The sequence below is a fragment of the Oreochromis aureus genome, linkage group 23 (genome assembly GCF_013358895.1).
Source record: "Oreochromis aureus strain Israel breed Guangdong linkage group 23, ZZ_aureus, whole genome shotgun sequence".
NCBI lineage: Eukaryota > Metazoa > Chordata > Actinopteri > Cichliformes > Cichlidae > Oreochromis > Oreochromis aureus.
Window position 1 is genome coordinate 37,698,186 of NC_052963.1, and position 10,981 is coordinate 37,709,166.

Consider the following 10,981-nt stretch of genomic DNA (forward strand, 5'->3'; position numbering starts at 1 on the left):
AGTGGCAGTTTTTTGGGGGGGAATATCCGGGTGCATTCAGTGTGACAGTGCGTGTCTTCTTATTTAAAATGGATTAAGGAAGAATTAAAACATACTGATTTTACAATGATATGGTTTGCAATGTGAGTATCCTTTAATGGTGCCTTAAATGATTCCTCCAAACTATTTTCTATTTTGTAATGTATCATTTTATATTGATTAAAGACTTTTTTGTGTAGCCTTAGCTTCAGTGTAGCAATTCATTTCCTCCAGACATATATAAAAAAAAAAACATTTATCAATTTCATCAATATAGCATCAGAATCAGGATCAGTGTACTTTATTAATCCCTAAAGAGATTAATTGGATTACATTTGCTCCAGTACAGTAACAGAAACAGACTAGACTATTTAACAATACAATATGTTACAGATTTAAGAAATAGCACAATATATACAAATCACTCAATAATAAATATCAAGGATTGACAGAGGTGATTGTAAATAAATATCAAGAATATTGACAGCAACATTACTGATTAGAAATGAGCGTGTGTAAAAAGGATGTAACTATTGCAGTGTTTACAGTGTATTTGATGGAGGAGTTGTACAGGGAGATGGAAACGGGCAGGAATGATTTCCTGTGTCGTTCAGTGGTGATTATTGGTAATCTCTTACTGAACATACTCCTGTGGCCAGCCAGCATGAAGTGGGTGGGAGGTATTAGCCAACATTGTCCTTATCTTGGACAACATCCGCCTCTCCGACACCACCTTAAGGGAGTCCAACTCCATCCCCACAACATTACTGGCCTTGCTGATCAGTTTATTGAGTCTGCTGGCATCTGCGACCCTCAGCCTGCTCCCCCAGCATGCAACAGCATAGAGGATAGCACTGGCCACAACAGACTCAAAGAAAATCCTGAGCATAGTCCAACAGATGTTGAAGGACCTTAGCTGCCTCAGAAAATAGAGATGACTCTGGCCTTTCCTGTAAAGTGCAGTGGTGTTTTTAACCCAGCACAGCATGTTAATGAAATTAAATCAGAAGGGACAGTTTTCACCAAAACCATTTTTAAAAGGCTGATGGGGCATTGTCGTCACCCCGCTGGGCAGGCGGACAGGTGGCATGGACACCAAGTTTGTGAATGTGATAACTCGAGCGAAGAACAAAGCGACGTAGGAGTTTAAAATTCATACCATAGGTATTTCTATGAGATGGCTTAGGGGTACCACTGGCTGTCGCCAATATTTTTTTGTATTTAGGAATGCTGCTGTGTCTTACACTTTTCAAATAGCATTACATTTTTTCCTACTACTCTGTTTGAACAATAGGGGACGCTGCTACTCCATCAAAGCTCAAGAAGTAAAAGCACTGCAACGTGTGCAGTTTACATTTGGATTTAGCCCATCATTCAAAACAGAATAAAAAAAACATGCGTTATCACATTAATTGTGCAATTTCAAAAAGCCTGAAATCATGTTATGAAGTTTCATGAAAGTTGGTGGAGAAGAAAAGGAGCCTTTACTGGCAAAAGCAAAGCCCAAAGTAACACAGCACTGAAGTCCAGCCAAAAAACAGCACAGGAAGCATGAGAAAATCAGGGAGCACAACAGATGTCTTGACGCAAAAGGGGAAAGACGTTATTGCATGTACACAGTGTGCAAATTCACTGCACAGGTGAAATCATCAACAGAAGTTGAAACTAGGACAAAATATACGAGAAAACCAACCTACAAAGTAAAACAGGAAATAATTAAAAGACAATTAAAACCGACCGTAAAACCATGTGTCATATAGTGGGAAATAGCACAGGAGGGCAAAGGCACAAACTGAGAAGAATAAAAACAAAATCCAAATAGTCTCAAAGACTAAAACTCAGCACTATAGCAGAAACCCCCTGGATCGTAGCAGTTTAAGTGAAATGTTTCTAATAAACTGTGCACTGAATAGAAATACCAAACAAAACGTTATCTTGTTAAAGCAGTGTTTTTTTTTTAAATAAGTGAAAAGTATAAAGGAATAATAGCGCTCATTATCTCATTATCTTTACACTTGGACTCATTTCTTTGCAGAATCCCAGCAGCAACACCCCAGTTGAGGCAATTTTTTTATTCCTGAAATCTAATTAGCTCTCCCTGTCTGCTGGCCTTCTTCCCACCAGTCTAACCAATTATACTGTCAGCTCTTCAAACCATATCTAATATCGGAAATCAAGTGTTAGTGCTGCTAAGCAGAAATTACACGCTCACAAATAATTGCAGCACTGTGTGATGCAGTGTTGTTTGGCTATTTGCTGTATTATGTAACTTGCACTATTATCGAGAGTTTTTGATGAGAAAGCTGCTTTCGTTGTTTTGATTAGATGGAATGGTGATTACGCTCAGCTGCTGTGACCAGAGATTTGGTCTGTGTGGTCGCTGATTAAAGATTATATGGTTGTTTTTAGCATTAGCATTTGTTTGTATGAAGCGTTATCCAGTGGTTTTAAGGACAGAAGAGCTTTACATGTAGCTTTATATTACCCTGCATGCCATTTCTCTAGTGACATGCAAATTTAAGTTTGCTCTCGCAAAAAAATACAACAAATCCTTTGTTATGCCTCGTATTAGGAATACCAAGAGACTTTGAATGTGTACTGGAAAAAAACTGAAACCAGTGGAAACTTCCACTCTGCTTCCACAACAAATTTCCTAAACAAAAGGTGTATTGTCAGATCTATGATGTGTCTGAGAGGTCCTGGCTCCTGGAACGCAGGCGATAGCCTGCCATGGAGCTATGCAGTGGACTGTTTCAGCTTAGTTGTCCTGTGAGTCTGGGGGGAATTGTTTACTCAGGTGTACTGTGGTCAAATGTGGTCATGGACACAGGAACACCAGACTGTGGATAGACGAAGAAGAGAGAAGAGATGTTCTTCAGATGGCAAATAGTCAAATACTGCCTTGTACATTTTAACTGATAGAGAGTAAGACAGTAAGCCTCTATATCTAGATTCAGTTTACTGTTTCCCTTGTGACCAGAGTTGCAAATTTCAGTGTACTAGAGGTAAAATCTCCATATATGCGCCATTTTGGAAAGACAGTAGAACTTGGAGCTGACCCTAAACAGACAATAGAGAGCTGGAAATCCAGCCAAAGTTTCCAGTTTTGTGGCAAAGGCCTGACTCAGAGCTGCTGGAGCATGTGATGTTTCCTCTGGTTCTTCATAGCCTGCTTCGTCCTGGCAGCGGTCTAGTTTCTAGAGCGAGCTTGAGGAGTGCCCACCCTTATCCCGCAGCCAGAAGGGAAATATTAATGAGGCTGTATATCTGAGCACATGATGACATGGTTATGGGTGACCAGACTGCAGTTTGTAAATCAAAAGTAAAACTAAAAACAGAGCATAGAAGGAATGACAGAAAATAAAGCAACAGTGACTAAATATGAACCAATGATGGAGTCACTCTTCAACACAGGAGTCAATGAGCCACTGCAAGTCTAGGAGGCTTCTGTTGGAGAAGGCTTCACTGCCTTCTCCAAGAGAGGCAGTGATGTCTTAGGCCCGGAGAGCCCGTTAAACACATCTGGAACGGAGCAGGATGCAGGTTTTGCTCAGGAGGACTTCACAATTTATGACAGGAAGGACAAAAGAGAGGTAGCGAGCGAGACAGAGCGTTTACGACTGTGGCTTCATACATCAGTGTGTATGTGAATAACTGCAAGTGGACCTCATGGATAAGCAAACCCCACCCTGTTTTATCCCATTTTCAGCAGCACTGTAACACCCAAGGGCGACTTCCCTGGCACTAAGCAGCGGGTGAGGTCATAGCAACGGGCTCTCTGCAGGCATCTGCCTCACGGAGGCTATGGAGCGAATAGGCTGATCTTCTTCCCAGTTCCAGTGATATCAGATGTTTAGTAGCAAAATCCACTGCCAGAGATATCACGGATAAACGCTTCCTTCCTGTCTCTATGACGGCTATCATATCAAATAAAGAAAAACTACTGAGTCTGGACTCTCTTTTTCCCCGTGCAGACATTTGTCCAAACTGTTTCCCATTTATGCTGTTATCCTTTAGACATCTGGCCTATCACAAGCAAAGAAGAATATTTGGAAGGCGAATGATTTTCATTACGTTGTTTATAATAGTTTCTGGGTTTATGCCCGTGTCGATGAACTTGTAATCAGCAGTCACTCGGGGAGACTGAGATGTCCCGGTGACCAGGTTACATGCAAAAAACATTCACATCAAATGATCTGCAGCCAAAGCACACCAAAGGGCAAGCCAACACTTTAAGGCCACTTCTATTCATATCTGCACAAAACGGCCTCTGACTTTCTGACTTATTAGTCCCTCGTGTGATTGGATTGTCAGCGAAGGCACTTTTGGCAAACCGTGTATGGCATCTGGATCGACGCCTGTGATTTTCTTACTTCCATCACCTTTCCGCTCTTACAAAGCTCGGTAAACTGTCTTCGTGCCTTCTGCTCAGATTGATCCAAATATGTTTCTCTCAGAAGTAACTTTCTGTTTTCTAACAACAATTTCAATTTTTTTCTCCATTTTTTTAGGTGGCAGGTCATCTCCACTGGTGGTTAGTTGTCATTTAAGCAAATCTCCCCCCATATTAATCTCCTTGCTGTCAAATAGCTCCTTTTATGTGTCTGCTCATACTTCCCACCTGTGGAAATGACTGAGCTTTCCTTTGACAAGCTGTTAAAGGATTTTTTTTAAAGGGGAAATGAGCACAGATAAACGTAATAATGTATGATTTTTACCAAATCCTACAGCATATGTGCCATTTGGGACCTATTGTCCACCTCTATTCAAACAATAACCATGTAACTGCTTTCTGTGATCTGCCTTTGATGATTTTAAGAGAGCGGTGACACAAAAGCGGGACCCAGAGTGAGGTGGTCTGGTTCATAATTTTCCACAGAACAGTTTTTAACACATCATTAAAGCCTTGGAGGCTGCCCTGACCTTTTCCCTGTTCTTGAGGATGGAAGAGATCAACTTGATGTCAGTGGCTTGGCAAAGAAAAATCAATTTACAATTCAAATGGAAAATTTCACAGCTGCAAAGTAAAGCTGTGACTCTGTGCTGTGATTACAAGATCTGCTTTGTACACGGTGGTGAACGTGACCCGCACCTTGTCCTCAAGCATTAGCCCTCTTCTGAATGGTGGAATTCTCCATATGAAAAAAATAATAGAAAAACACATCTGGATGCTGTGATTAATGTGAATAACAGCCATACATTTACATTACAGAGCAGCACTGGTAGAACTGCGTGCTCTGGCTGCAGGTGTGAGTTTTGAAGGTTATTGCTCCTCTGGGGCTTGTTACGCTAAGATTTGATACTCGCATGGAAACATGCGATCAAACCTGGCGCCATTCTTCAGTCCGACTGGCCTCTAACCTGAACACCCCCACCCTCAACAGGAATGGAAGAACTGGGTGATGGAGAAAGAAAGAAAGAAAGAAAGAAAGAAAGAAAGAAAGAAAGAAAGAAAGAAAGAAAGAAAGAAAGAAAGAAAGAAAGAAAGAAAGAAAGAAAGAAAGAAAGAAAGAAAGAAAGAAAACTAAATGACTGTCTAACTCTCTACCCTGATTTTGTCTTTCATCTCTTTATTTTACAGATGTGAGGAGCTGAATCTGTCACAGGGACAAAGCAGATAGAAAAGCAGATAAAAAATCACACTGAGCGAAAAGAGGCTATGTAAATGCAGATGGGTCACATCAAATAGAAAACCAAAACAAACAAATTATATTCTTTGTTTGTGCTCAATCATACACGATCAAAGATGAAAAGCTGTTTGGTTTGGATGTGACTTTTCCACCTCATCTCGGATGTCCAGATCCTTGGGACAAATGTGGAACATGTTAATGATGCTGAAAGGTAGCCTGAAATTATGATTTTCCTTTCCTCTATCGCAGTAACTTAAACGCTCAAACGTTTTACCGTTATTTCCACTGCTGCCCTGTCTGCTAGGCATTTTTGGATTTTGGATTTGTCATTCATATGTTTTTGGTGCTCACTTTTGTAAAATCGAACCAATCAAAATGCGGGATGTCATCTCAATATGTGGCACAGCAGGGACACAGGAGAAAACGTGCTGGTCACACTAACCCGTCGCTCTCAGGAGAGGTTCTCAAAGCTTTCAGTGCTGCAAAGGAAACTGCACACATCAAACATTTATAGATATTGGTTGCACTGCATCTCCTCAGAGAGTTGTTGGAATATATCTACGAATCACTTCAGTCTGTATTTGGGCTGGTTTATGTTTTTAACCACTATTTAGATAGCTCTTATGATACTTCAAACTGTGCTGGTCAATCCTTGGAAGTTTGAACTATCTATGATACAAAGAGCAAAAGAACAAGTAAAACAGGCTTTCTTGGTCTCGTTCTGAGTTGATATGAAATGTAAATAATTGTTGCTTCTCAGAGTTGAAGGCCACTTAAAATGCTGCCGTTAGACCTTGAGCCACATTTTAAAAAAAAAATGTCGGGAAAAAATGACTCAGAAAAATGTCTAGTGATGAAATGTGTACCTGCTATATTTGATGGCACCACTAGATGGCAGTTAGACACAATAAAATACTGACGGTTAAACTCTGTGGTGGACAAGAAGTATTGGGGTCCTCTAGTAAGGTGAAAATACCACTAAAAATAATAATACCACAATAATTCTGTAGTGTTTAAAGTTTTACACTGAGCCATATATACTTAAAGAATACATCAACACACTGACACATTTTAGAGCCTTGTGTAATACATACATTGCAGTGTAAACATCAACACTGCAGTGTTGTAGCTGGTTGAGTTGCAGCTATAGGTGCTTTGCATTTAATCTTTCAACGTGTTAATGTGTCAGCTTGCAATTAGAAGCAGTGAAAAACTGTCGAGTGTTTGCCTCTGAGTTCTTGTGGATATAGAGTGAAGTCATTAAACAGTCATTGAATTATTACTGTACTTGAACAGCTGGCTTACTTTCCTTACACTGTATTCACTGTAGTGCTGAATGCAGAATGATAAATAAGCTTCTCACTTACGGGGATCTCCTCAGTCAACATGAGCTTCCTAATTGCACCAGTGGGATAAACATGTTCCAGCTCATCTCCTCTGATATAGACATTCTTGTCTGCTTGGGGCCTCTGAAGTAACACAAGTCTGTGTGGTGTCCAGGACCTCCTCACCCCCCATATCCCCTACTGTGTTCCCCATAGTCGGTCACAGAGAAAGAGCAGCAAGATGGGAAAATAGAAGAGAAACAAATACTAATATTTGCTTGGCTACAAACACAACCCACTCTTTGTTACCGGTCTGCCACCAACATTTGCTTGTCCTAGATTAAACCTGCAAAACATACTCTCAGACAATGTGATGTGAAACGCTTCTATTTGTGTCCTTGTGCGTCTGAACCCGAGACTTCGGCCTTGTTTATTTTGTGTTGTGTGCTTTATATTTGTGGCCTCATTTCTACTAAATTATCTTAATGACCTTGAATGGACTGTAGCCATATTTGAGCTCTTCTGGCGGCATTTCAATGGCTGAGAGAAAAAACATAAAATAAATGATAAAAATTCATAACTGAAAGGCTTGAAACCCCTCTGCTGTGAAAATGTTGGAATGAAAATTATTCACATTTTAACAGTCTCAATGCCACTCTGAACGTGCTTGAAAAGCTTTTCCCTTGAACAAGCTGTCGCTCATCATGTGTCTGTATAAACAAAAATGTGCTGCAAATCAGGACAAAAATGCCACGTGACAAAAAATAGCAACAGGACAATAACATAGAAATGCAATTTTAGGTTTGAGGGGTTTTTTCTCCCACTTTACATTTCAAAAAGCCCTTTCATGGACAGTAACCTTGTTTTGTTTGACTGCGCTGTTTTCAAAACCACATTTGCACATCATTCTTTGCAGTATTTCTCTGTGGCACATGCAGCAGATTTCACAGAAACGAGCTGTAACGTTTATATCCTTGAATAGTGTAACTATAGCTATTTATGGCTCAAATGCAACACAGTTAGGTCCATAAGTATTTAGCCAATGATAGATTTAAGTGCAGCTTTAATTCAAGAGGTTTAACAAATGCATTGCATTAACATTTTAGGAGTTACATACATTTCTATACAGGCTCAAATGTAATAACACAAAAAAACCATTTTAAATATGAAGAGTGTTTTTGTCTGGAAGAGACAAATATATGCACCAAAGCACTACAAGCTGGGTTCAAGATTCTTCTTTTTACATCAAAAGCAAAACAGACTCATTTCCAAAACAAAAGGCAAGCCTTAACTTTTCAGCAGTGACACAAAGACATTACACATCACAGACATTTGCACTCATCAAAACGACTGCACACTGAAGAACAATGAATGGTGGAGCAACAATCATTCATTTTTGTTATATTACTCTTTTTATTATTGTATATTGTATATATCTCAAGTTCAAGCAGACCTTGGCAATAAATAAAAGTGTTGTCTGCATGAAAATGACATCAACACTAAGGATTGAGGAGGTTTGCAAAATGATGGAGGCAGTAAAAGAAAAAAAAAGTGGAGTTTGAAAGTTTAATTTTTATTTCCCTCTTTCCTTCGCGGCAGTATGGTAGATTGGTGTGCTGTATCTACAGCACACATTAATCTGGCTACAGCTAAGAAAAAGAATCAAAATAGTGGGAAAAAATAAGAAACATATCGAGACAATCTACCGCACAAACATGACAATCCAAAACAAAACATAAAAGCTGAGGGAGAAATTCTGCACAGGGATTTTCATTGGGATCCTGGAAGTACAAGCTACACACAGACATAGCTCCTCCTATTCCAGGAATTACAAAAAGTATTGAATGATTGAATGATCTATTATTCAAAGACAAATAAAATAAATTAACAGGAAAGACATATATCGAGTCATATTAAGTGAAGGAATCTGATGTCAGGGTTTCCTTTTCCTTGGCACATTCTCTCAGGCATTTGGCCATAAAAGGAGCACAAAAGTGTCCAGACTGGATTGGCAGTTTCCAGGAAACTGTGACATGGTGCGTGACAAACAAATGAATCAAATAGGACTAGTCAGACAGTAACATTTTTATTCAGACTGTCCTTAGAATTGCATCTAGCACAAACACACCGTGGTTAAAAGCATAGCGTGTTGCATGTTTAGGTCACGGGGCTTTCCCGTGACAAGGGTGTTAAAGTAAATAGGAGAAGAAGTGGAACCAGGATTGTACCCCGGGGGGGACCGAGTATTCAGGTTATCTGGGCTACTGAAGCCTTCAGTGCTCTCATTTACAAGCAGAGAGACATGAAGTGCAAAATATAACTGTTGGGTATTTGGGTCAAAGAATGATTCATGCACTGTTCTGTATTAAGTAGTGTGTCAACACACCTACAATGCTGATAAAAATAACAAAACTGCTTTCCTAGAGATCACTCAAAACTAAACCCACACAAACTATTTACAGTTTGTGTTCAGCATGATATGTAGAATCTCTTATGTTGTTTATGTTTCCAGAAATGACTCAAAGACTATTTTTTTTATCATTTTCCATGAAATAGGGAACATTTTTCTTCTCTTGATTTCTTCAGCAAAAGCGGTCCATCACAGTTCCTGCTAATATGACTCGTGGCATCATCCTATCAGTGACAACTGACCAAAATTCTGGGTAAGATCTTATCTGTTTACTCTAACTACTTCAAGTTCCTTAAAATGGCATGAAGGAAATTGTTTATGGATGTTTGTCATGCTCTTAAAACATGCGTGCTTTGCCATCAGATAAGGGTTTGCTACAAGTAAAAGACTGTTACTCCACCCAGATGCTTGGAGTTTAACTAGGCAGCTCTAATTTTCTTACATACTGCACAATGAGCATTTTGAATTCAAGAAAAATAACAAACGTCAAACAAAACAAACAAACAAATAACCCCCCCCCCCCCCAAAAAAGAACATATCAGATGTTGGTATACACTTTGGAGACAAAAGCACTGGGAAACCTTGGCCATTGAAACCCATGTCGTGAAGCTCCATGCATTATGTGTTTATCAGGCTCTGATGAATACCTGTGCCTCCGATTTCTATAGTTAAACTTGCAACACTTATGCAACTGTGTCAACGTAGTTTTTAAGGTTGCGCAGATAAGGAGGCAGCTTGGATCTGATCAGACTGCCGGTAATGCTCTTACATCACCACATCATTTAGTGATGTGGTGGTTAGAAATGATCTGATCTCAAACCCTTTCATAACTGCTCCCACTGCCTGCAGACCTTCGGTGATGCGCTGAACATTTCTCCTCTGTTCACCTCTTCTTCTCTCCCCCTTGTTTATTCTCTCTGTTAGTTTCAGCCATGTCCTGTTTATCGTCTCTTTAAGCAGTTTTTCTGTTTGTTTTTTTAATTATTCGCAGCACGGCAGATGGACGACCTCACTAAAAGTGGATTCATGCTTCTGATCTACACTGTAGGTACGCTGTAATCTGACTTGCACCTTCCTGGAAATGCAACAGCATATCATGTAGATGCAGCCCAAAACCACTGTGATTTCAAGTTTGGTGGTGTCATTTTCTCCTGTGAATTCTTCCTCTCCATCCCCACATTGTGCTTGCTAATACTGTGGTTCTCTTTATAAGATTATAAGTCCTTAAACGTAGAGTTTAAAGCACTTGGAGGTGGCTCTTGTGGTGAACTGGTCCTGTATAAACAAAACAGAATTGAAAGTAAGTTGAAAACTAGGTCAGGGGACAACAGAGGCAAAAGTTTATGGGTGAATGATGAAGTGAGTGCATGCTGATGAGGGCAGCATCTGGCACCCATTAAAAGTTTGTGTACAAATGAACCAAGACTCCAAGAAATCCCAAAGTTACACATTAACTGTTGTGAAGAGCGGAAAGCTCTTTTTTTCATTATTGTTGCACATCAGTTCAGTTAGTGCTGGGCGACTACTTCAGCTTTGTACACTGATTGATTTAAATGTAGATCTTTAGTCCTTAATGTCTTCTGTGAGGTATATAAGAG